We start from the raw sequence: 24,504 nt of genomic DNA, 5'->3' as shown, positions 1-24,504 counted from the left end.
ACACTAATACAACACAACCATCTGAATAACTCCTCCAAAAAGAGAGATTTTCATTAAAAAGCATCCACCATACATTGGAAAGGTATCAATGAAGATGATCCCTCTTGAAAGATTGATGTTGTCGGAAACTATCCATAGACAAGGATTCATCTACAAAGTTTTTGGGAGGATTTTGAAAAAACTGAAGACAGCACATCCTTTCCAACAAGACCAAGTATCTGCTAGGCAAACAAAGGGCATGAAAATACAATATATCCAGCTGTTGGGAATCAATGCTCACATTGACATTCATGCACAACTTTGGAATAGGCTTGGAATCATTATGAGAGTGCCTATGCATATACGCCAAGTACCAAGCAAAGTGAGCAACTAATCTCACTGAGGGATCTGCAGACTGTGAATACTGCTGAGCAAAATGAACATAGTTCTGATAAGCTTGACTGGAAGCTGTCCATTCTCCTGGAATTACTGGCCAATTGATCTGAGGTCCTATAAGGGAATCATCTAAACTCCATCCCCTTTTTCTGGAAATCTGATTATCAAACCCGTCACAGTCACTAACCAACTGAGGTGGTTGAGATATAGAAGTGTTAGGAGAGGGTAATGGAATAAGGAAAAGTGGATGAAGGGAGGGATAGGCAAAATCATAAAAGGAAGAAAAGTTTAAAGGAGTGGCAGAAATTTGTACGGAATCACTAAGGAAGGGTGTTAACTGATAAATAGGAAATGTGGAGGGTACATGAATGGATGGAGAAGAACATGGTGGAGAAGGGGAAAATACCCTATCCTCAATAAAGGAACAGTATGTAAAAATGGAAATTTGAGGGAAAGAGGAAGGTTGGAAAAGAAGGGGTAAAATAATTGTGGAATTAGATTGACAAAGGGAAAGATATATAGCATATCGGTGAGCCATTTGTTGGTAATAGAGAAGGGTAGGAACAGAAGGTCCTAAGAGAGATCGTCTATGATAGGCATCAAAGAAGGTAGCATCAAACGGATTATGTTTTGAAAGATATGCTAAGAGATCCATCCTCAGTTGATTAGTACTTTGGGCAGAGGTAGGAGCTGTGTTTTGTCTTTGATTCAGGACCACAGAATCAATCATAGGATGCCACGAATTATCATGACAATCAGCCACTTTATAGGAATAACTCTGGAACATGTCAGCTATGCGCAACTCCAAATGGTTGACATACAAAACAGCCTGTAATACCACATCCCCCACATACCATCCCATATCCACCTCATCTGGAATTAACAAGTCTCCTCGTAGATACATATATGACATCAACATGGTATCTGGCGTGACAGAATCTTCAAACACCATCCTTACTACCTCTGTCAGTAACTCAGCAGACCAAGCCCCACTCCATCCATCCTCTGGAAGAGGTAAATCCATCGTGGAAAGCTTCATGTAGAAAACCAACTTCTGTAAGTGGTAGTGGACAAAGAAAGAATGGTCTGGTGGAACATATTCCTAAAACTGCTCAAATGTAGACCATAACAAGTCCATTCTGGATTGCAATCTTTCCACTTTAGCTTGGAATAGAGGACACAAAGTAGCCTGTCTCTGAAGAGTAGCCAAGTCCTGCTGTGAAAGAGAAGGAATCACTGGAACATTAGGGCTTGGAGGAACAGAGCGTGACTTTGCCAGTTGATCGTGCAACTGCATGATTTGGGAGGCTTGGGATGCCACTGTGTCATTAGCAATCTATAAAGCTGAAAGTTTGTCATCTAAGATAGCGTGGAACTCCTGTGCTTCGCGGGACATCCTCTCCTTCTCCTCGGAAAGGCTAGTCACCTGGGATTGAGCCTCTAGTAATTGGATCTTCAAAGAAGAGATCTCATTGCTTTGGGTGGCAACCAGTTGGGTTTGTTGTTCCATTTGCTTAAACAAATCTGCTAGGGTATCCTTAGCAGAAGCTAACTCGGATGTTGCCTGATGCAACTGGTCCTGAGACTGCATGAGTTCTTCATAAAAGGACACGTACAGCTGTTGAACACAGGCTGTCACTGACAACTCAATGGAACTTTGAATATCTTTACAGAGGAAAGGAATTGCATCTCCTGAGACTAGACTGTTCAGGGAAGGAACTGATATCTCTAATGATCCTTCTCGATGTGCTCTGAATAGATTATTACAAGTGAGATACCCACGGAGTTCACTGCCAGAGGTAGCAGGGATGGGCACGGAAGGAAGTACTGAAGGAGCTTTATCCGCTACCCGCTTCAAGCGTTTGCGTTGTATGACCAGGGGAGGCGGAGAATCATCATCCTCTATGTCAATAGGTTCTAACTCATCTGAAGGTGGAGGAGGAGGTACTGGATCTGATGGAGGAGGTGGAGGCACGGTCTTCTGTAAACCTGAATAGGTCAAGAAGGCAGACAAATATGATCCATATGTGACATTGGTAACATTACCCCTGGTGACTTTGACGAAATGTTGATCCATTTTAGTGAGGAGGTAAGTGCTCCAATCAATAGCAACTCCTTTCAACACCATCCTGGAAGCTGTAAAAAGCTCTTTGGACAAATATTGGGATGGCATTTTGGCACGCATAAACCTGTCCTGGAGAAACTAACAGATCATCTTCCATACGGGATCAGTGATCATGGAAAAGGAAACTCCTGAAGAGTTGATCACCTTCTTAATATCCAGCATCTCCCTTGTCTGCTTTTGCAACAGCTTCAGAATGTCTTCATTAGAGAAAAGCTGACGAGTGGTAACAAAAGGTTCACCTTTGGAGGGAAGAGACAGAGCCTTCCCTAAGCCTCGAGGTGTCAAAGTCATAGAAATTCCCTGGACTAGGCCTGTCTTCTTGCTGTAAGAGGCCAAAAACTCATCACATAACGACGGATCCTCGGGAAGCAATGGAAAAGAAGTAGCCACAAAAGCAGCGAGTCCCGCCTTTGTGAGAGGCTCAAAAGTAAGTAGGGAAGAGTAATCCCTACTAACTAATGGGACGTACTGGATAGGGGGAGGAGCGTGAGAAGGCGCCATTCAGATGGTTACACACACACCACAAACACAGACAATCAAGGAGAATGCCTGCAAGGCAATAGACAAAAAAAACCAAGGATAAGAGAACAACCAAAACAATAGAACGTGACTCGACCAACTAACCCCAAGCAAACCACAGCCTAGAAAAAAAAATTCGACATGACCTTGAGACAAATGCGACCGAAAGCTTCATGCTATGCATCAGACAAACACCCAGAACCCCATATCAGGCAAGAAAAGAAAAAACTGCATACCGTACCCTTAACCGTAACAAAGACAGGAAACCAAAATAATACCATATCCGACACATATCAAGACTACATCGTTGATAAACCAATGTTTGACTAGGGAAATAACTCCAATGACTGCGCATACCCATCCCACGAAACGGTTCGTTAAAAAGGGAATTAAGTGCAGTGAGGGGGAATTAATTTAATGAAAGGTTTATTTTAAGAAATTATTAAGAATGGGTGAAGTTTTATTAAGTGATAAACCTTAGCAAGAAAACGGTGATTCCTTCTTATAAAAGTAATTACCAATTATTACGTGAAAACGGTGCTTTAATTCGAATCCTGGACTTTGATACCCAGACCGGGTCTCTAAATGCAAGTTCATTGATTACAAATTAAGGTGATGTGGAGCGCTGTTTTGCCAGCGTGTACTCTTGTGACGGCTGGTTTATTTTAATGAAAAATTAAAGTGCCTCTGTAGCGCACCTAGCGCGTGCTAAGTGAACGACGGGTTTATTTTAATTAAAAAATATAGTGTGTTTAGCGCGAATGCGCGTGGAAACTGTGGGTGAATAAAGAGTTCATTTTAACAATTAATTTGTGATTAAGGGGGAAATAAAAATAAATAAAGCACATAAAATAAATACCTGGAAGGGGTGTGTATGTAATGGCCTAAATGCGCACGGAAGAGTCTCCCAAAAGAAGTGAATCCAGTAAAGGAAAAGTAAAGATCACTGACGAAACAACAAAGAGAACACCTTAGTGGGATTGTTGATTTATTTATTTTTGGTTAATTTGTGATTATTTATGGGTGGTTTTTGTTTGGGAGGTTGTTTTATTGTTTGGTTTTGTTTTGTGTTTTTTGTTTGTTTGGTTTGTTGTTTTTTTTTTTTGAATAATAATAAGAATAATAATGAAATCAAGATATATAACACATGAATATGTGATGAAGGGAAAAAAATGAAAATTCAGCCATGGAGAAAATATCCACAATTTAGGGTATGAAAATAAGATGGGGATTTGTATGGTTAATTGTTATTTGTTGGTTTTTAATTTTTAATTTTTAATTTTTTATTTTTAATAGGGGTGCCATGTATGAAAATATTTTAAAGTGAAAAATAAATGGAAAATGGTCAAGGGGGGTGAGGGGAAAATTTTTAGAAATTTTTAGAAATTTTTTACTATTTTTTACTATTTTTAAATGAATTTTCTACATTTGTTGGTAATTTGGGGGATAAATTGGGAAATATTTAATTTTTAGAAATTTTGGGGTTGGAAATTTCCAGCTAACAAATTTCCAAAAATTAGCAAAAAGCGAAGGAAATTTTTAGAAATTTTTCTAAATTTTTATGACGTGGAAATTTATTTATAAATTAATGAAATCAGTTAAATCATGAAAATCAGCTTAGTCTGGTAAGTAAGGTCAAATTAAGTCAGCTAAGTCCTGTTAGTCTATGTAAGTCATGTAAGTCTGACTAAGTCAAGTCAGGTTAGTCAAAAGGAACTAGGTTAGTCTAGGGGAAGTCAGATAAGTCAGTTAGGGGGACTAAGTCAGTGGAGACTAACCTAAAGGGGGTTAGTTAACCTAAATAGGGTTAGGGTTAGGGTTAGGGTTAGGGTTAGGGACCTAACTAGGATTAATTAGGACTAACCTAACTAGGGTTAATTAGGACTAACCTAACTAGGGTTAATTAGGACTAACCTAACTAGGGTTAATTAAAACTAACCTAACTAGGGTTAAGTAGGACTAACCTAACTAGGGTTAATTAGGACTAACCTAACTAGGGTTAATTAGGACTAACCTAACTAGGGTTAGTGTGACTAATTAGGTTAATTATCTTAATGCAAGCTTGTTGAACTAACCTGAGGGTTAGTTAGAAGGAGGAGTGAGAGGGGGGGTGGCAGCGCGGTTGGCAGGAGAGAGGCGGGCGGGCGGCGTCGTTGGCGGCAGCGGCGACTTCTTCGGCGGCGACAACGACGTCGGGCCAGGCGACGGGAGGTGGATGTGGCGACGTCGTCCGAGGAGGACGTGGAGGCGGCGGAATGAGAGGGAGGCGGGCGGGCGCTGCGCGTGGGAGGGAGGCGGGCGGGGGCGCTGACGGCGGGGGGCGTCTTGAGCGGAGGCGGGGCGGGGCTGGAGGCACTGGAGCAGCCGCAAGCGTCGTCGTCAGTCGAAGGGCGCAGGGAGGCAGCACCGAAGGCAGGAGAGGAGATGGCGAGGGGCGCTGTAGACGCGGGCGGCACGGGTGGAGGAGGGCGCGTGAGGCGGCAAGCGCATCACAGTTGGAGGGCGGCGAGGCTGGAGGGCAGCAAGGGGAAGAGGGAGGGGAAGGAGGGGAGGGAGAATGGCGGGGAGGAGGGAGGAGAGAAGGAAGGAGGGGAGGAAAGGGAGGAGGAAGGAGAGGAATAGGAGGGGAAGGAGGGCGTCGTGAGGGAGGAGAGAAGGGTGAGATGGAGAGGGAGATGGAGGAAGGGGAGCACGCAGGCAAAGGGAGAAGGGGGAGGCGGGGAGAGAGAAAGAGGAGAGAGGAAGAAGAAGAAAGAGAGAGAAAAGGGAGAGAGAAGGGGAGGGTGGTTGGGATTCGGTGGGGGGAGAGGGTGTCCGTTGGGGGGAGGGGTAGGTTAATTTGTTTTTTTTAAAATAAATTAATGAAGTTCAAAAAAAAAGAAGGAGAGGTGAGACACCCCTGTCCCGCGCTCATGCACGAGGAGGGGGTAAAAAAAATTGCGGTGACGGGAGTGAAAAGGCGTCTGGATGCAGGGACGGAGCACGTGGACACGACCGGGGCGCGTTAAGACGCGTAAAATGGAAAAAAGGCGCATTCACGCGCGGGACGGAGCGCGTAAAAACTTAGAAAAATAAAGAAAAATTAATAACTCCCAATCCGGACGTCAAAATGAAAGGACGTAAAAACAAAAAGTGGGTAGGACGACAGGAGGAAGACAGGGAAAATATAGGACAGAGGTTCCGGGAGGGGTAAAGGGCGGTCACGTGCAAAAAACACCAAAAATGAACCAAAAAACGCAATTAAAAATTAATATCAGAAAATCCGTGCATCGGAACGAGGTGCAAGAAAAAGGAAAAATGCGTAGAAATACGTGCCCGACAATCCTATCACATCAAAATATAATTCCGACTGAGATAAGACGCGTTCACGTGGGAAAAATCCAAAAAACAACCCCGAAAATGGGATCGGAAATTAATATGGGACGAACCGTTCGGCGGAATGACATGCAGTAAGAAGGAAAAATGGCTGCAGGAAGGGGTGGCACAAGGTTGTCATGTTAAACCGCAGTTCCAGTGGAAGTAGGAGGGGTTCACATGCGAAAGAATCCAAAAATACACCCGAAAACTCACTTAAAAATTAATAATAAAAAATTCAAAAGGCGAAAGAGGGGGGAGAAAAAAGGAAAAATGTGGGGGAAGGCACAAGGGACATGGTTGTCAAATCAAATTGGAATTCCGATGCAAACAGGGCAGGTGCACATGGAAAAATGTCAAAAAGACGCATGAAAAAGTCGTAAAAAATCGAAAAATTAATAATGGACAAATCGTGTATCAGAATGACTCGGAGTAAAAAGGAAAAATGTCAGGGAAAAGTGTTGTCATGGCTATGACATCAGATCACGGTTCCGAAGTAAGCAAAGCGCGTTCATATGGAAAACCGGCTAATTTGCACAAAATGCTTCAAAAATTAATAACTCGAAAACCGTACACCAAAATAGGGGTAGGTAAAAAGGAAAAATGGGCAGTTCAAAGAGAGGAACAAGGCTATAAGGTTGGATTTGGACTTCGGTGAACGTAGGGCGCATTCACATGGCAGGACCTCAAAATCAGGGAATGAAGAAAAACTGCAAGGGAACAGCCCCAGGGTGGGTGGAAAATGAACGGGTGGGTGGGAAGGGACCCCATCAGGGTAACAGCAAGGCATGGCATACATGCATGAGCAGGTTAAGGCATATGCAAAAGGATATACAATGTAGACGCGCAGGGACGCATCCCCACACTTAAGACCTCAATGGATAGGGTTAACCGAGCAACAGGGACCTAGGACCACGCCACAGACCATCCACTAACATCCCCACACTTAAAACATGACCGTCACGAAGAAACCAAAGTGGGAGGGTTAGAAAAACTTGGCCCATTTCGTCAAGAAGCAAGGTTGAGTGTCGATGGCACGTCCAGTGTTATTGTCGGCTTCTGGAGGTACCAAGGCATCTTCTCAACACACGTCCGTTATGGCAGGGACCATGTGGCAGCACCCAGGGAGGTAGCTGATGGAAAGAATCGCATGAAATTTATCGATGATGAGGGATATTACACTCAACTCACAGTCACCCATATGGAATGAAAGAACAGTCACTCGCCCCATGACTAATATCACTCGAGGAATAAGGATTGAAACCCATATCGCATACCCGATTTAGGAATCGACAGGGGAATGGTGCAGAGGGAGTATGCCAGGGTGCACAGTTGATGGTGCATTAGTGCGTCCAACCCTGTTTGGCATAAGTGCAAGGAGGAAGGCAAGGGAGCCTTACAGTGTAGTGTACAGAACAAGGTGACGTGTCTTGTGATGATGGCAAAGACCCATCCCGTGGGTGCATAGGGAAATGGGAACATACCTGACTCCAAGTATCGTAACGTCCCTCAATCTCACCTCTCGGTAATTGATTGAAGAAACTCCAGTCACACTCAATCCACCCTCTGTCTCACGCTCGGTTGATAGATACAGGAGGGCAGCCTTTTCCTGAAACCCGTTGATGTAATCCTCACGGTCACTTGTGCAAAGATTATATGCCTTATGCGTATTTGATGGTGCAACGGTGCATCCCTCCCTGTGCCGACATACGGTGCGAGAAGGAAGGCCAGGGAGCCTTATAGTGCAGTGCACAGAAACAAATTGTGCTTTGTGCATTGAGAGGCCCATCCCGTGGGTGCAACACTGCATTCACACTTCTCACCTCTCATTTGATTTGAAGGGAAAAGACTGGTCTCTTGCCCCACCCTCTGTCTCACTCGTTGTTGATAGTTACAGAGGGCAACCCATACTCACTTCCCCATCCGGTTAGGATGAAAGCTCACATCACTCGATTGTTTGTCGATGAAGATCGCGTCATCAGTTTGCTGAAGAGGCGTACCCAGGGAGGTAGCCATCAAATCGAACGTTGTGTTAGATAGGACATGTCATCTGTGAGAGGACAGGTAGACACCCTGTAGAAAGACCCAGGACACAGCGTACCAAGGGAGGTAGCTTCGGAATTGGAACCTGAGGATATCAATTAATGAATCCGCTTTCTGGACTGCTGGGTGTTGCCATCTTTTCCACAGCCAGCTTCCCGCCCAAGGGTGTTTACCACCTTTTCTTGGAACGAGGCTTGCTATGACAGGGAATTGCTTCCTTTTCTCCCATAACAATTTTTTTTTTCCTTTCTTTTTTTTCTCCTACTCCCGAGGGTGTTTCCACCTTTTCTCGAAGAATAGGTCGGCATGACAGGGACCTAAGTCCTTTTCTCCCATGACTGATATGTATATATTTTTCTTTTTTTTCTTTTTTTTTTCGAATTGAGCAAGGGAATGGTAGAACTACCATTTGTCAGAACCCACCTCGCCACTGTCGCTGGTGGAAAATAGAGGATAAGAGATCAAGGCTGGAAGGTGGGTTTGAGGGGACAGAGGGTTGCGTCCACTTCATCAGGAGTGACTGAAGAACGGCTATCAAAAGTAGCATCATAAGAAGTACATTGCCGTGCCAACGAGGGAAAAGATCAAGTGACCATAATTGTCAAGATGCTCAAGGAGGGAAGTACTTCTTCAGGCGATATCCATTGATCAGAAAGGGATCATCAGAGGCATCAACGGTCTGCACTTGAACAGAGCCATTAGAGTTGACGGCAAGTACCTTATAGGGGCCCATCCACCGCTGTTGGAGCTTGCCAGGAAACTTGCCAAATCGTGAATCATAGGCTAGGACCAAATCACCTTCTTTGAACTCCTTGTGCTTGATGAAGCTATCATGGTAAGCCTTGCGTCGAGCTTGTGTGGCTTCCATGCACTGTAGAGCCATCCTACGAATTTCGTCCAAACATTCCAAGTGCAAGAGACGGCATTGCAGTGAATCATCACCCCCCAAACGCTCTTTGATAGCCACTCTCAAAGAAGGTAATTCCAGTTCAACAGGGAAAAGAGCTTCTGTACCATACACCAACTGGAAAGGTGTATGTCCTGTTGCTGCTTTATGGGAGGTTCTATACGCCCAGAGGGCCTCTGTAAGTCGATCATCCCAATCACGACGATGTGCGGCAATCGTTCTTGTCAAAATCGAGCAGAGGATGCGATTGGTGACTTCGACTTGGCCGTTGGCTCTAGGGTAATAAGGAGTGGACTTGCGATGGCGGATCTTATACAACTCTGTCAATTCTTTCATGACTTTATTGAGGAAATGAGTGCCTCTGTCACTTACCAGCTCTAAGGGACTACCAAAACGGGTGATGATATTCTCGTACATGAACAAGGCCACGTTGTTACCATCGTCCTGCTTTAGGGCTTTAGCTTCACACCACTTTGTGACATAATCCGTACATACGAGGATGTATCGGTTCTGTTTCCTTCTGGTAGGAGGATCGATCGGACCTACGAAGTCGATGCCCCACTTCTCAAAAGGCTTCAAAGGAAGGATAGGTTGCAGTGGCATGGCACTTGTCTTGGTGGGTTTCCCCATTCGCTGACAAGTATCACATCTTTTACAATAATCATAGGCATCCTTATGAATGGTAGACCACCAATATCCTGCTAGCAGAGCCCTCCTGGCTGTGGCTTCTCCTGCAAAGTGACCTCCGCATGGCTCGTCATGGCAAGCCTTCAAAACAATCCCAATCTCTTCTCCTGCAACACATCTTCTGAGCACTTCATCTTTGCCTTTCTTGTACAGTGCGCCACCTAGCAAGGTGTAGGGGGCTGGTTCTAACATGAGCTTCTTCCTTTCCTAACTAGAAATACCAGGAGGATACTGTTGGGTTGCCAGCAGATTGGCAATGTCTGCATTCTAGGGAGTTACAATTTCTACCAAGAATAGGGAAGCATCAGAAAGGTCTGGGTCATCATGCTCCTCGTCTGCAGTTTGTGGGATACACGACAGATGATCAGCCAGAACATGGGAACGACCAGGCTTAGTAATCACCTCAAAGTCGAACTCCTGAAATAGAAGGAGCCATCTTATCATTCGTCCTTTCACATCTGCTTTGTTCATCAGGAAGGATAGGGCCTCATGATCCACATAAAATTTAAAGTGGGTGGATAGGAGGTAGTGGCGAAACTTCTCTAGGGCAAACACCATTGCCAAGCACTCAAGCTCTGTCACTGTATAGTTCCATTCCCTATCAGTGACTTTTCGGCTTGCATAATAGATCGGTTGATCCAGCTTCGAGGAGCCCTTTTGGCAAAAGACAGCACCTAAGCCTTCAATTGATGCATCAGTGTGTACGTGGAACTCTTTCGTCCAATCAGGAGGTTGCAGAATGGGTGCCTCTATCAGACACTGCTTCAGAGTGTGGAAGGCTTTGTCACATTCTTCCTTCCAAGTAAACTCTGCATCTTTCCTCAGAAGCTTGTGCAAGGAGGTTGCCTTTGTTGCAAAATGAGCTATGAACCTTCTGTAGTAACCCACATGGCCTAGGAATCCCCTCAACTGTTTGAGGTTGGTGGGTGCTGTCAGAGCTGCAATCTTTTCGATCTTTGCAGGGTCTGTTGATATCCCTTGTGCAGAGACAATGTGGCCCAACAGGACTCCAGAAGAGACCCCAAAGATGCATTTGTCGGGGTTGAGGGAAATCCCATACTCCCGGCATCGGTCAAAGCATTGTTCCAGGTGTTCCCAGTGTTCACGTATCAAACTATAGACACAGAAGTCATCCAAATATACCTTAATAAAGTCGTGTAGATGATTTTGAAATGCGGCCATCATGACTCATTGGAAAGTAGCAAGGGCATTACAGAGTCCAAATGGCATCACTCGGTAAGTGTAGGTCCCCCATTCTGTGGTGAAGGTTGTTTTGGATTGGTCCTCTTCTGCGATTTGGACTTGGTTGTATCCGCTGAATCCATCCAGAAGGGAATAAAGCTCATGTCTTGCTACTGTGTCCAACAACAGTTGGTCTGTGAAAGGGATAGGAAAGTGATCCTTCTTCGTCTTGGAATTGAGCTTTCGGAAGTCAACACATATTCGCAATTTGCCATTCTTCTTGGGTACAACCATGATGGGTAAAACCCATTCACTATTTGCCACTGGATAGATGAACTCGGCTTCCAGAAGCTTCAGCAGCTCCGCTTTCACCAATGTGGAATAATTCAGGTTCATTCGCCTCTGTCGTTGCCGTACTAGCTTGGCATCAGGCTCCAAGTCAATATGATGTTGACATATTGTGGGATCAATCCCCTTTAGGTCTTTGTAAGACCATGCAAACACGTCCAAATTCTCTTTCAACAAGTTGTACAAGGTTGACAACTCCTCTTCTGGGAGACTGCTACCCACCTTCAAGTGGCGTTCAGTGCCTTCTGCATCCACAAAGGTTAACTGCCTTTCACCTTCTACTTCACAGATGAAGGTCCCACGGACTGCTTCTAGATACAGATCCGACTCCTTCAAGGGAGTGGTGTCCTCTTCTGATGTCCCACTAGAACCAACTTCTTCTTTTGGTGGAGACTTAATTTGCTCCTTGAGATGTTGGAATGGGATTAGAGCCGTTTTGGGTTTGATTTCAAAATTAATTACCTCTTGGCTTGAAGACTCCTCTTCTAAAGATGACACATCCAAGAACGTCACATAACAGGGACCCTTTGATGCCTGTTGGGTTTGTGGGACTGGTGCTCGTTGGCACGGTGCATCATCATCATCTTTCTTTGGCAAGGATGGGTGAGGACGGCATGAGCCACTGCTAATAAACGGCTTATTCTTCTTAATCCATTCCTTATAAAGGTTTTGCATATGAGAAGATCCATTTACCAGACCAAATGGTACCATCACCATTTTGTCCCATAGCATGAGCTCGCCTGCTTCGGATACTTCTGAAACTTCTTCTCCATATATATCCTCTTTGGGTGGAATAGACTCTTCCGTTTCACTTTCATAACCTTCTTCGTCCATATCATAACCATCCTCTTCTATCTCTGCTTCTACTTCTGTCTCTATCTCTGTCTCTGTCTCTGCTTCTGCTTCTGTTTCTGTCTCTGCTTCTGTCTCTGTAGGCGCTCTGTAACAGAAGAACAGATTCTCTGTTTCATCTTCTACCTCTGTCTCTGTTTGTGCTATGGCCATGTAACAGGGAGAGCAGTACATCCATGCTTCTATCTCACTGTCAGAAGTGATTTTAGAAGTCATTCCTGGTTCATGCAGGAAGTATTCACCCATTGATAATGGCTTTGCATCTTTTGGAAGTCGGCTTACAGTATCCACTGTTAAGGAACGTGCCACTATTTTCTTGGGAAGGATCTGTTTGACAGCATCTTCGTCTGCTGATGTTCCATCTGTAGCCTCATTAGGGGAGTCAGAAGATAATTCCAAGGAGGTGGATCCATGTCCTTTTTGAGAACCATACAGTTTCAGCACCACTTTGTTGGGTCCTCTACCCAAAGTCAAAGTTCCTTTGAACCAATCCATCCTTGCTCGGCCTTCAAAAAGCCATGGTCTGCCCAGTAACAGAGGATAGAATGTACCATAAGAGTTTGGCTTCACCACCAGATAGGTTAGCCAATAATCTTTTCCAGCCACTATAGTCTTCACATATGGGAGAATGCCCAAAGGCTTGATTCTACTCTGATCCACCAGTCTGATGAGCCATTGGGTGGGTTGCACACCTTGTAGGCCTAGATCCTTCATTGTCATATCCGTCATAATGTTCACTGATGAACCACCATCAATCAGTGCATTTGCAATAAAGCAGCCTTCTATCCACACGCCAGTCTCTGGAGTACCCGGATCTAGGAAAGCGTTAGCCACATTCAATTCTTTTACAGGCTCTGGAGCTTTGTTGGACTTTGTTGCTGTTGAGGGAGCAATCCTTAAACCACATCTTCTTGTTAGTATACTTTTGAACCTTTTTCGGAAACTGGGAGACAACATCAATAATTGTCGGAATGTGAGGTTTGGTTTAAAGGTATCTAGATCTTTAACCAGATCGTATTCCTTAATAGGATCCACTGGCTTCTCTAACCGGTTAGGGAATTGGGCAATGCCCATTTTCATTTTCCCTCTTTCTTCCAATAGAGGCATCATGGGAAATTCTTCTGTCACTTGTGGCACTTCCTCCTCTTCTGTCTCTTGGACCTCTGGTCCTGTCTCTGGAACTGTCTCTGTAACTCTCTGTGGCACTGTAGGGCTCTGTACGGCATTGTCAGGCTCTGTTGTGTTCTGTTCTTCTGGTGGAAGATTGAACTTCACTATTCTGGCTGGAGGGTTATTTTCTTTCTGGACAGGTGGTTCCTTCTGCTTTGCACGAGTGATGGCAGCAACTTCCAATTCCACTAAATTGGAGGTAGGCTCTTGGGCCTTGGCCAGACTATCAGTAGCACTGTTTTTCACTGGGGCTGGGCTTGGACAGTCCTTTGCAGTGTGGCCTTCTCCTTTGCATCGACTGCATAAGGGCTTGTAATCCACTGACCTTCGAGGATTTGGACAATTTGGTGAGATGTGTCCCTTTTCTCCGCATCTGTAACACTCCACTTCTGATCTCTGACCACCGCCAGACTGTCTTCCTCTGTAACTTTGAGAGGGAAATCTTCTGGGTCCGAAATTAGGACCAAACTCTCTAGGCTTGGGTCCAATATCCTGTGTTGTCATTTTGAATTCCAGCAAGTTGAATCTTGCGTCTTCTTCCTTCCTCCTCCTATCATGCATCTCCTTCAGAGAGCAAATGTCCTCTGTATGGTTCTTCCGCAAACAGTAGGAACAGAAGGCCCCAAGAATGGTTGGTTTTCGTGTACATTCAGTGGCTAAATGGCCTGCTTGATGACACTTACCACACCAAGTATTTGACCGCATTACATCTCTTCCTGCTCCTGCAACATTGGATATGCTAGCAGTATTCACTTTCAGCATCTGTAGCTACTCTGTAATCACATCCATCAACTCCTTTTTGATGTTGGCAACTGAGTTGGATAAGTAATCCTTCAAGCTTTCTTCTCCTGAGGTACTGGCAGGAGGGTTTTGAGGAGTCTCTATAATCACTGCATAAACGGGTTGGGCTGGTACAGAGGGGTCTCTGTTCTAGTTCTGATTCAGGGCTCCTGTTTGAACTGTTGGCTGTTGGCTCCAGTTGGTAGGATTCCACTGTTGCTGCTGATTTGGCATGGAGGAAATTGGTTGGGACCATTGTTGTTGTGGTTGAACCATCATGTGAGGCATGGATTGTGGCCACTGTGGGTTTGGTGCACTGTACTGCGATACTGAGGGCATCTGCTGGTAAGGGAAGGGGACAGTCCCTGGGACTGCATTTGGTGGGTACATCATTCCTGGCATCAGAGGAGGTAGGACTCCTCTTCCTGTATTCATCGCTAATCTAGCTTCCACTTCATCATACAGTCTTGCACCTTCCGTTGCAGCTTGCAGGGTGGCTAGTCTTTGCAGCTCCACAAACTTACCGACTTCTGGTTGTAATCCTCTGAGAAACACCCCCTTCTGAATACCATAATCTAAATTATGGTTAGTCCATCTCTTCAGGATGGATTCCATTCGTGAGACATAAGCTTCCACTCTTTCTCCAGAAGACTGACTTAGGTTCATAAATTCCTCTCCATCTGCTCTTCAAAACCTTCACGCCTGAATTTAGTGAGGAAGGCCAACTTCAGGTCGTCCCATGTGCTAAAAGTTCCTGCTGCCTGTCTCTCATACCACTGAAACACCGCACCCTTGAAAGTGGCGGGGAATATTGCCAACCAATGCTCAAGGGTTATGGCATTGTTAGCCACACATGCTACCATAAACTCTGCTACATGAAGATCGGGGTCTTCATTGTACTCTCCCTTAAAAACTGGCAATGGGACTACATTCGCTGGCCTGTCATCAATATTTCCAGGATGGATCTGGCTTGGAAGTGGACCTCTAGCAGGAGGAGGAAGGGCTTGATGTGCCATTGGGACTTCTGTAAAGAGTTCCGCAAGGGCGTCAAAGGCAGCTTCTGCTGCGAGCTCGTTCTCGGCTCTGATTTTTTCTTTCTCTCTTCTCACGTACCTCTGGACTTGTTCTAACGCTTGCCTCTTTATTGCGTCATTCATCAGGGGGTTGGCTCCACTATGTTGTTAGTGCTCCACAGAGGGTTAACAGAAGGCTTCAGTCTCTGGAGGACTCTCTTGCCAACATTTCTTCTACTTCTTTCTTTTCAACGTCCCTGAATTCTGCTTTCATTCCACTGCACAGAGGAAGGTATTCAGTTTTGAAGGTGTCAAAATGCATACATCTGAGCATTGTGGTGGTGCCATCATCCTAGTAATGCGAGCTTCTGATGGTTTCAACAGTGTATGTTGTGAAAAACACTGTCTACCAACTTCCAGTGGGTTGCTAATTGAACAAACAAAAGATTATCAGTACACCAAGCATCCCATGTATCTTGCTGTTGAGCATCCACGAACAAATTCCAACTCTTTTCCTTCTTGTCTTTGTGAACCTCTACAGACCAAGACTCCTGAAGCTTCTTCACAATCTCCCACTTGATGTTGTCTGGAAACTTTTCAATGAATGCCAAATCTTCCATGTATGGTCATTCTCTCTTTTTCTGCTCTTCAGTTTATTCTCAAACAGTTTGCCACCAAGATGCAAGTTTCTGCTGCTTCAATAGGAAGAGAAAACTGTCCACCACATAGAGCATGTATCATGATGGTGATGTGTTTCCGCCATTGTGGGATGAACTTCTTGTGGAAGGTGGCTTTTATTATGAGAAATTCCAACTCTTCAGTAGAAGAAGGAACTTTACAAATATCCATTGAATTCTTCTCTTCTTGGCAATGCCATTTCCTTCATTTTCAGCCTCTTCTGGTGCTTGTTGATGGCAAGTTTCCCCGGCTGCGCACCAAAAACATGGGGCCCCGAGAGAAAAACCAAGGAAAAGGGAATTATCTTGCAAGAAAATCTATCTTGTAACATCAAAAAGCTTGTTTATCATGTTTCATATGATCACAATGAAGAAAAGAACACCAGGCACAACAAATCTTCATGCAGCATCATGTAGATCTCCCACGGATTTGATAGAATCAACCATATTCTTCAATATCTTCATAAAATCCATCAATAGAACAAAGAAAGCAAAGGAATACACCATCTTTGAATGGAAATATATCACATAGTATTCATCTTCAATGTCTTCATAGTCTTCTCTCTCAATATCTCATATACAATCACTTTGTTTGAGTAGAATTGGCTATCTCTGACTCTCTCTCTCTCTCTCCATCAATAATACATCATATCCTCACTAGAATCTCTCAAAAATCACTCTCAATAATCCTTCTTAGGTCGTGGATACCCCTCCCAAGAGGTATGTCTGATATGAAGAGTCACCAGAGCCACTACAATGTCCTTTCATAGCTCACTACTGTCACTTCACTCTAGTCTTCACTTGAGTCTTCAACAACTACTTCTTTCACTTCTTTCAGCTCTTTTGCACTTGTATTCACCTCTTTCCAAGGCTAGAAAACTTTCCCAAGCTACACTCTCATCCATCAGAACACATACAGAAGCATACAGAACAGTCACAGAACAGTACCAGAACAGTACCAGAACAGCTACAGTACAGAACAGAACAGAACAGAGACAGAAGCTCTACAGAAGACCTACAGAAGGTTACAGAAGGTCATCAAAACCACATAACTCATACTTAAACCATTCCAAACTCTCACAAACCATTCAATAAGCTTTCACAAGATCTCAATCTTCATCAATCAATACTCCATCCCTCTTTACAGAAGATAATCAGAACAAAACAGAGCAAAACAGAAGGTATACAGAACCAATCAGAACCTATCAGAACATCACAGAACCACCAATAAACATCATGAACTTCCAAAACACAATCAATATCATCCAAAACACTCTCAAACCACTTCCAAATCAATCAAGCATCTCATAAAATCAACCATTCAGCTCTCAAAAACAACAAAAATCAGCCAAAAACAAGTCATTTCAACACTCAACACACCTATAGTTGTATCTCTTAGATTATTTAATTGTGGATGATATGTTCATATTCTTGATGAGTTTGTTAGATGATATGCTAAAGGCCCCAACCTTGTAAGGTGCAACCAATGGTCCATGGTGCTCTAAGTTATAATTCCCCCATTACAAGGAGAAGCCATGTGTGAGTATACACATTGGTTGGATCCTGACTTGTATGTCAAATGAGGTCTATGTGATAGGATGGAAAAAATGTGACCTTTGTTAATCTAGCCTTTGGGTTAGATAGAGTAGTTATGCCGGTAGCAACTTGAGATAGAATGCATCTAGTTGCGGGGTGCCCCATCTAGAGATTAAGAGGAATATGCTGTCAATTACTTCTATAATTGATCTTGGCAATGATATGAGGTTCAGTAAGATAGGTGCAAAAATTAACGATAGTGCTAATAAAGTTGTTTGACAAGGAGAAAGAAGAAACAACCTGTATGAGCTAAGTGCTCTTACAATCATCGTTGGTGTGGGCACAAGTAAAATTTGGCATGAAAGATTTGATCATATTCATTTTACATTGTAAAAGGAGATGCACAAGAAAAGTATGGTTACTCACCTACATGTAGTAATTGAAATGAAGGACAATCATCTTGGTGTGGGCACAAGTAAACTTTGGTATGAAAGATTTGTTCACATTCATTTTACATTGTTAAAGGAGATGCATAAGCAAAGTATGGTTACTCACCTACATGCAGTAATTGAAGTGAAGGACCATGTGAATCTTGTATGATAGGCAAGCAACAGAGAAAGACATTTTCACAAGAAAGAAAGAATAGTGCGAAAGGTTCATGTAGAGTTGGTGCATGATGACTTGTGTGGTAAAATTGTCTACACAAACCTTAAGAGGATCTTCTTATTTTATATTGATTATCAATTATTATAGTAGAAATATGTGGGTGTACTTTCTTCATGATAAGGCTCAAGCTTTTGGTAAGTTTAAAGTATGACTAAAACTTGTTGAGAATAAAATAGGGTGAAGTGTGAAGAATTTTAAAATAGATGGTGGTGGTGAGTTCAACTCAAAGGAGTTTGAAGACTTTTGCAAGAGCAAAGGTATTAAGTATCAATTGGTGGTGAGTTCAACTCAAAGGAGTTTGAAGACTTTTGCAAGAGCAAAGGTATTAAGTATCAATTGATTATGCCTCATACACCTTAGCAAAATGACATTATTAAATGCTAAAATTATAATATTATGGAAATGGAAAGGTGCATGCTTAAGGGAAAGGGATTACCTAACTAGTTTTGACAAAAGCTGTTAATATTATAGTCTAATTTTCAATTGAAGTTACACAAAGGCTCTTAAGGGTAAAACTCCTCATGAGGCCTATTCTAGTAAGAAATCATTTGATTATAAATGGTATAACCAAGAAGTAAAGAAGATCATAGTGAGCTGTGATGTGGTGTTCAAGGAGCAGCCATATACAGTGGAGGGGGAGAACATAAGTTCTTCCACTTTATTATCTAGCAAAGAAGTAGCCTCCTATGAACCTATCCCAAAAGTTGTCCCTACCCTCAAGGAGGAGGAAGCATCATCTTTGTATGACGGGGAAAAAAATTCACCAACTTGCAATCACACCACTAAAAAGGCCATTGAACACAATTTTAATGAATTTGGGAAACTTTCAAGTCCTATTCTTTATTATTTAGAATATTGGGACTCCAAAAAGACATATTTGAGTTTCCCAGAGCTATCATGTGACACATCATTGGAAACCTTATGAAAAGTAGAATATATTGAGCTATTGAATAATAAATTTGGAGCAACAGTGTGAGAGTTATAACAAAGAGAAAATTTTGACCATGAGTCCTAAACTTGTGAAAATTTTCCAAATTCACTAATAGTGTGTTATGTCAAGATTGTGGGAGAGAAGGAAGGATTCTCACTTGTAGCTTTCTTGCTTGCACAATGGGGGAATACACACAAGGGTGGAGGCTGAAAACAGTTTTCCTCTTCTTAGTTGTGTAAGCCAAAAGAACTCAAGTACAAAGAAATAGAAGAACCCTGTATATGGGTCTCAAACCAAACTCAAATAACTAAGGTGGCATACTAACTGAGCCACGAGCTAGAGTAGATAAGGATAGCTATCATGTAGCTATTGTTCATGGGCGGTGTACCAACCGCATCTGCAACTGACAAGTCGGTGACATAAATACACAACGGTCACCCTGGCGTATCACGAGTGGAGCTCGATATCTCAACACTCCCCCTCAAGCTCAATCCCAATTCCTGCACACCAAGCAGGTCTCTGAACTTGCGCAGCTTCTCTGCGCCCAATGCCTTCGTAAATATGTCAGCTACCTGATCCTCTGTGCTGACATAAACTAGATCAGTAAGACCTAGTAAAACCCTCTCTCGCACATAGTGATAATGCACCTCAATGTGCTTTGTTCTAGCATGATAGACTGGGTTATTTGCCAAGTGTATACTACTCATGTTGTCATAATAAATGACAACTGGCCCATCTATAGACTGATGCATATCATAAAGTAGCTTATGCAACCAAGCTACCTCACATGCAGCCATTGCTGCACCCCTGTACTCAGCCTCTGTGCTCGACAAGGCAACTGTAGGCTGTTTCTTGCTGCTCCAAGTGACTGCAGCACTCCCAAAAGAGAACACATATCCACTGGTAAATCGTCTATCAGAAATACTACCAGCCCAATCAGCATCAGTGTATCCATGCAGCTGTATCTGAACCCCAGTCTCATAAAATAGTCCATACTACAATGTGGACTTCACATACTTAAGTATGCGTCTAGCCGAATCCAAATGCGATTTCCTTGGAGCCTGCATAAACTGACTTACCAATCCAACAACATAGCTCAAATCTGGCCTGGTAATAGTCATATAAATAAAGCTTCCTACTATGCGTCTGTACATAGTAGGGTCTTCCAGAAGCTCACGTGCATCTGCGCTCAGCTTCACATTCTGCTCCAAAGGAACTGAAATAGGCTTAGAGCCTGTCATCCCATATTTGGACAGCATGTCCAATCCATACTGCCTCTGCAAGAGCTGTATCCCACTTCGTGATCTAATCACCTCAATGCCCAAGAAATAACGCAGCTCTCCCAAATCCTTCATCTCAAACTTCTGCTTCAATAGCATTTTCACATGAAGGATATCTTCATCACTGTCACCTGTCATAATCAAATCATCAACATAAATGACAAGTAGCATAATACCTTTCTCTGTTTTTCTCACATAAAGTGAGAAATCTGCCTTGGAAATTTGAAATCCAATAGTGACAAGATACTGCCCTATCTTGTCAGACCATGCTCTAGGTGCTTGCTTCAAGCCGTACAAGGCTTTCTTCAACCTGCAAACAAACTCAGGATGAACAACATGCACATATCCTAGTGGCTGCTCCATATAGACCTCTTCTTGCAAATCACCATGCAAGAAGGCATTCTTTACATCCATCTGATGTAAAGACCATCCCTTTGATGCAGCCATAGCAATGACTGCTCTTACGGTTGCCATCCTTGCAACCGGATTGAATGTTTCTTCATAGTCAATGCCATATGTTTGTGCATACCCCTTGACTACTAATCTTGCCTTGTATCTGTTCACAGAACCATCTGCATTGTGTTTCACCTTATAAACCCACTTACAGCCAATTGCATTCTTACCTTTAGGCAAAGGTACCAATTCCCATGTAGCATTTGCTTCCAAGGCATCCATTTCTTCATCCATGGCTTTCTCCCATTTTTCTTTTCCCATGGCTTGCTCAAAAGAAGTGGGTTCTGGTTCCTGTATCACTTTGACCATATATGCATAGTGAATGGCTGTAAATCCATCATATTTCAGACTATCCACATGATTCCTAACTCTGGTTGACTTGCGCAAAATAAGTTCACTCCCAGGTGCTCTCAAAACATCCCTGGTCTTCCTTACTCCAGGTGTAACAATAGAAGGAATACCCAACTCATCATCAATGCTCTGTTCTGAGCCACTGGATTCACCATCCACATAAGAGTGACCTGCATTCACATCAAACATGGGCTGATCTACCTTCTCTTTTCCTTTTCTTGATACCTGCATACCACTATTTGCATCGCTTTGAGAAGATTCTCCTGATCTCAATCTTCCTGTCCATGGCGAAGAATGTGAACCACTGCTAGAGGACGCTCCAGGTCCACTAATATTTTGTGACTGCTACTGTGAATTCTGTGCAGCATTACCATTTTGTGCATCTACATCATCAATCACATTTACTAGTTTATACCAGCTACTCATCTCATCAAAAACAACATCTCTGCTCACTGTAAATTTACGAGTAGAAGGGTTATAGCATCTATACCTTTCTGCTGTAGAGAGTAACCAATAAAGATGCACTTCTCAGCTTTTGGATCCAACTTGGATCTCAACTCATCTGGCACATGTACATAGGCAATGCAACCAAAAATTTTCAAATGAGAAATATCTGGTTTCCTACCAGTATACCTCTCCTCTGGAGTCATCCCATGTATTGCTGCAGTGGGAGTCCTGCTCATTATGTAGACTGCTGTAGCAACTGCTTCAGCCTAGTAAAAATCTGGCAAGTCTTTTTCATTGAGCATGGCACGAGATACCTCTCCAATATGCCTATTTTTCCTTTCTGCAATTCCATTTTGTTGTGGGGTATGACTGCATGAATATTTGCTGCTTTATGCCATGCTCCTGCAGGAACCTTGCAAACTCATTTAAGAGGTACTCTCCCCCTCCATCTGACCTTAGGCATTTTATTTGCAAACCTGTTTCTTTTTCAACCATAGCTTTAAGAGTTTTGAAATGCCCAAAAACTTCACTTTTCATTTTCATAAAATTCTCCCAAACTTTTCTGCTATAGTCATCAATAAAAGTGATAAAATAATGACAGCCTCCAAGAGATTCAGCTTTAGTAGTCCACACATCAGAGTGGATTAATTCCAATGGCTTCTTACTCTCCTGAACATGTCTAGGAAATGGTTTCCTTGCCTGTTTTCCAAATTGACAGGCTTCACATATCTTATGCATTTCTGCAACCTTGAATTTGGACAATCCTGCAACAATATTTTGGGCCTGCATTGATTTAAGTCGATGTACATTAACATGACCAATGCGTTTATGCCAGATATCAATATCTGCAACTACACCGGTCCCATGTGCAAATATTGCTGCACTCAATTCAGACATGTCTGCATCCAACGTAAACATTCTGCCATTCTTCTTTCCTTTTGCTATCAAGCGACCTTTATTTTTCATATCCTCAACAAAGCATCCATGAGGATTAAATCTGACCTGCAAGCCCTGTTCAACCATTTGACCAACAGAAACTAGATTCTTGGTGATATTCGGGACATGAAATACATCGGACAGGTATTTCTTTTTCCCATCCTGCATAGACAAAGGAATTTTTCCAATCTGCACAATAGGATGTGCAGTATCATCACCAGTCTCCACAAATCCTGGTTTTTCCATTTTCCTTGCATCCTCCATCCATTCTGCATGACCTGTCATGTGGTTTGATGCACCTGAGTCAACATACCATACATCATTGCTTTCTTCTGCACTTGTCACAGAATTGTTCATGTGCTGCACCATGAACAAATGCTCATTTCTGTCATCACCCTGTCTACTAGAAGATGCATAATTCCCTTGTTGCAATTTACCATTCATGATGTCATTCTGCTTTTTATAGCAGTCCTTAGCCATATGACCCATTTTACCACAGTAGTAGCATTCAACATTGCTGTTTGCATTTTGGCCTCTTTGCCATCCACCACGACCTCTTTGGCTCCCCTTGCCTCTAGAGTTACCACGTCCTCCTCCATAGGACTGGTTTTCTTGAGTTTGCTGTATATTCTGATTTCTACCACGGCCTCCAAATCGGCCTCCTTTACCTCTGCCTCTACCTCTTCCAGCATTTGAGTAGAAGACAGCTTCTTTTGAAGTTCCTCCTGAAGAAGATGCACCACCATTTCTCTGCTCCTCAGAAATTAGAAGAGCAATCAACTCCTCAAAATCAGGAAATCTTTCACGAACTGAAATGGATGTCCGAAACTGTGCATAATCCTTTCCTAGACCATTCAAGGTCACAGAAACTAAATCATCATCTTCCACTGGCGACCCAATGGAAGCAAGTGAATCTGCAATCTTCTTCACCTTCATGTGGTAGTCATTGATGCTCATACTTTCTCTTTGCACATTATGCAACTCTTGCTTGAGCTGCATTTTCCTGGCTTGCGTATTTGTGCTATACATTTTTGACAAAGTATCCCATGCCTCCTTTGGCGTACTTGCATCTTGAATATGCACAATCATAGAGTCTGAAATACTGATAGACAGCCAGTACATAACTTTCCTCGCTCTCTCATGCCATGCTTTAAATGCATGCATTTGCTGTTGATTGGGAACATCAGGAAGAACTGGTTCTTCATCATTTCCTGCAACAAATTCCCAATATCCTTTTCCCATAAGGAAATTCGTCATTCTAAACTTCCATGCTTGGAAGTTGTTCTTGTCAAGCTTTTCAGTGACAATCTGTGAAAGAGAATCAGACGCCATTACAGAACACTGCAAAAAATTCTGTCACTGCAAAGAACACAGCTTCAGCCTCACAAGGGCAAATCTACAAAACTGGCGAAAGTGGTATTTGACCACACAGTCACTTCCTAGTGACGATTTTGCATCAACAGGCAACAAGGATGATTTTGTAACTCCCAATGTCTATGCGCACAGGCATACGATGCAATTTCTACAGTAACTTTTCACCAACCTGTAGAACAGTGGTCGCACAGCATAAAACTGGGTCTTTTTTTGAGTGCATGCAAAAAGCTTCCGCCTCCAAAACAGGCCCCGAAATGGCCTCAAATCAAAAAAACTGCGAAGGGCGTCTCAACCTGAGACAATGCACTCTTGCACTTTCCGGCTGTGCTATCTGCAGAGATCTGCTCCCAAAACAGAAAATGAAAGCAACACTGCTCCTCTTACCAGAACACCGCGAGCTTGGCTTGCTTTCTTGAGCTCCTTACCACGAACAAGGCTCTGATACCATGTCAAGATTGTGGGAGAGAAGGAAGGAGTCTCACTTGTAGCTTTCTTGCT

The sequence above is a fragment of the Lygodium microphyllum genome, chromosome 4 (assembly GCF_053477565.2).
Source record: "Lygodium microphyllum isolate KBCC chromosome 4, Lygodium_microphyllum_v1.1.10, whole genome shotgun sequence".
Lineage (NCBI taxonomy): Eukaryota > Viridiplantae > Streptophyta > Polypodiopsida > Schizaeales > Lygodiaceae > Lygodium > Lygodium microphyllum.
Note: the sequence above shows the minus strand (reverse complement) of the source record.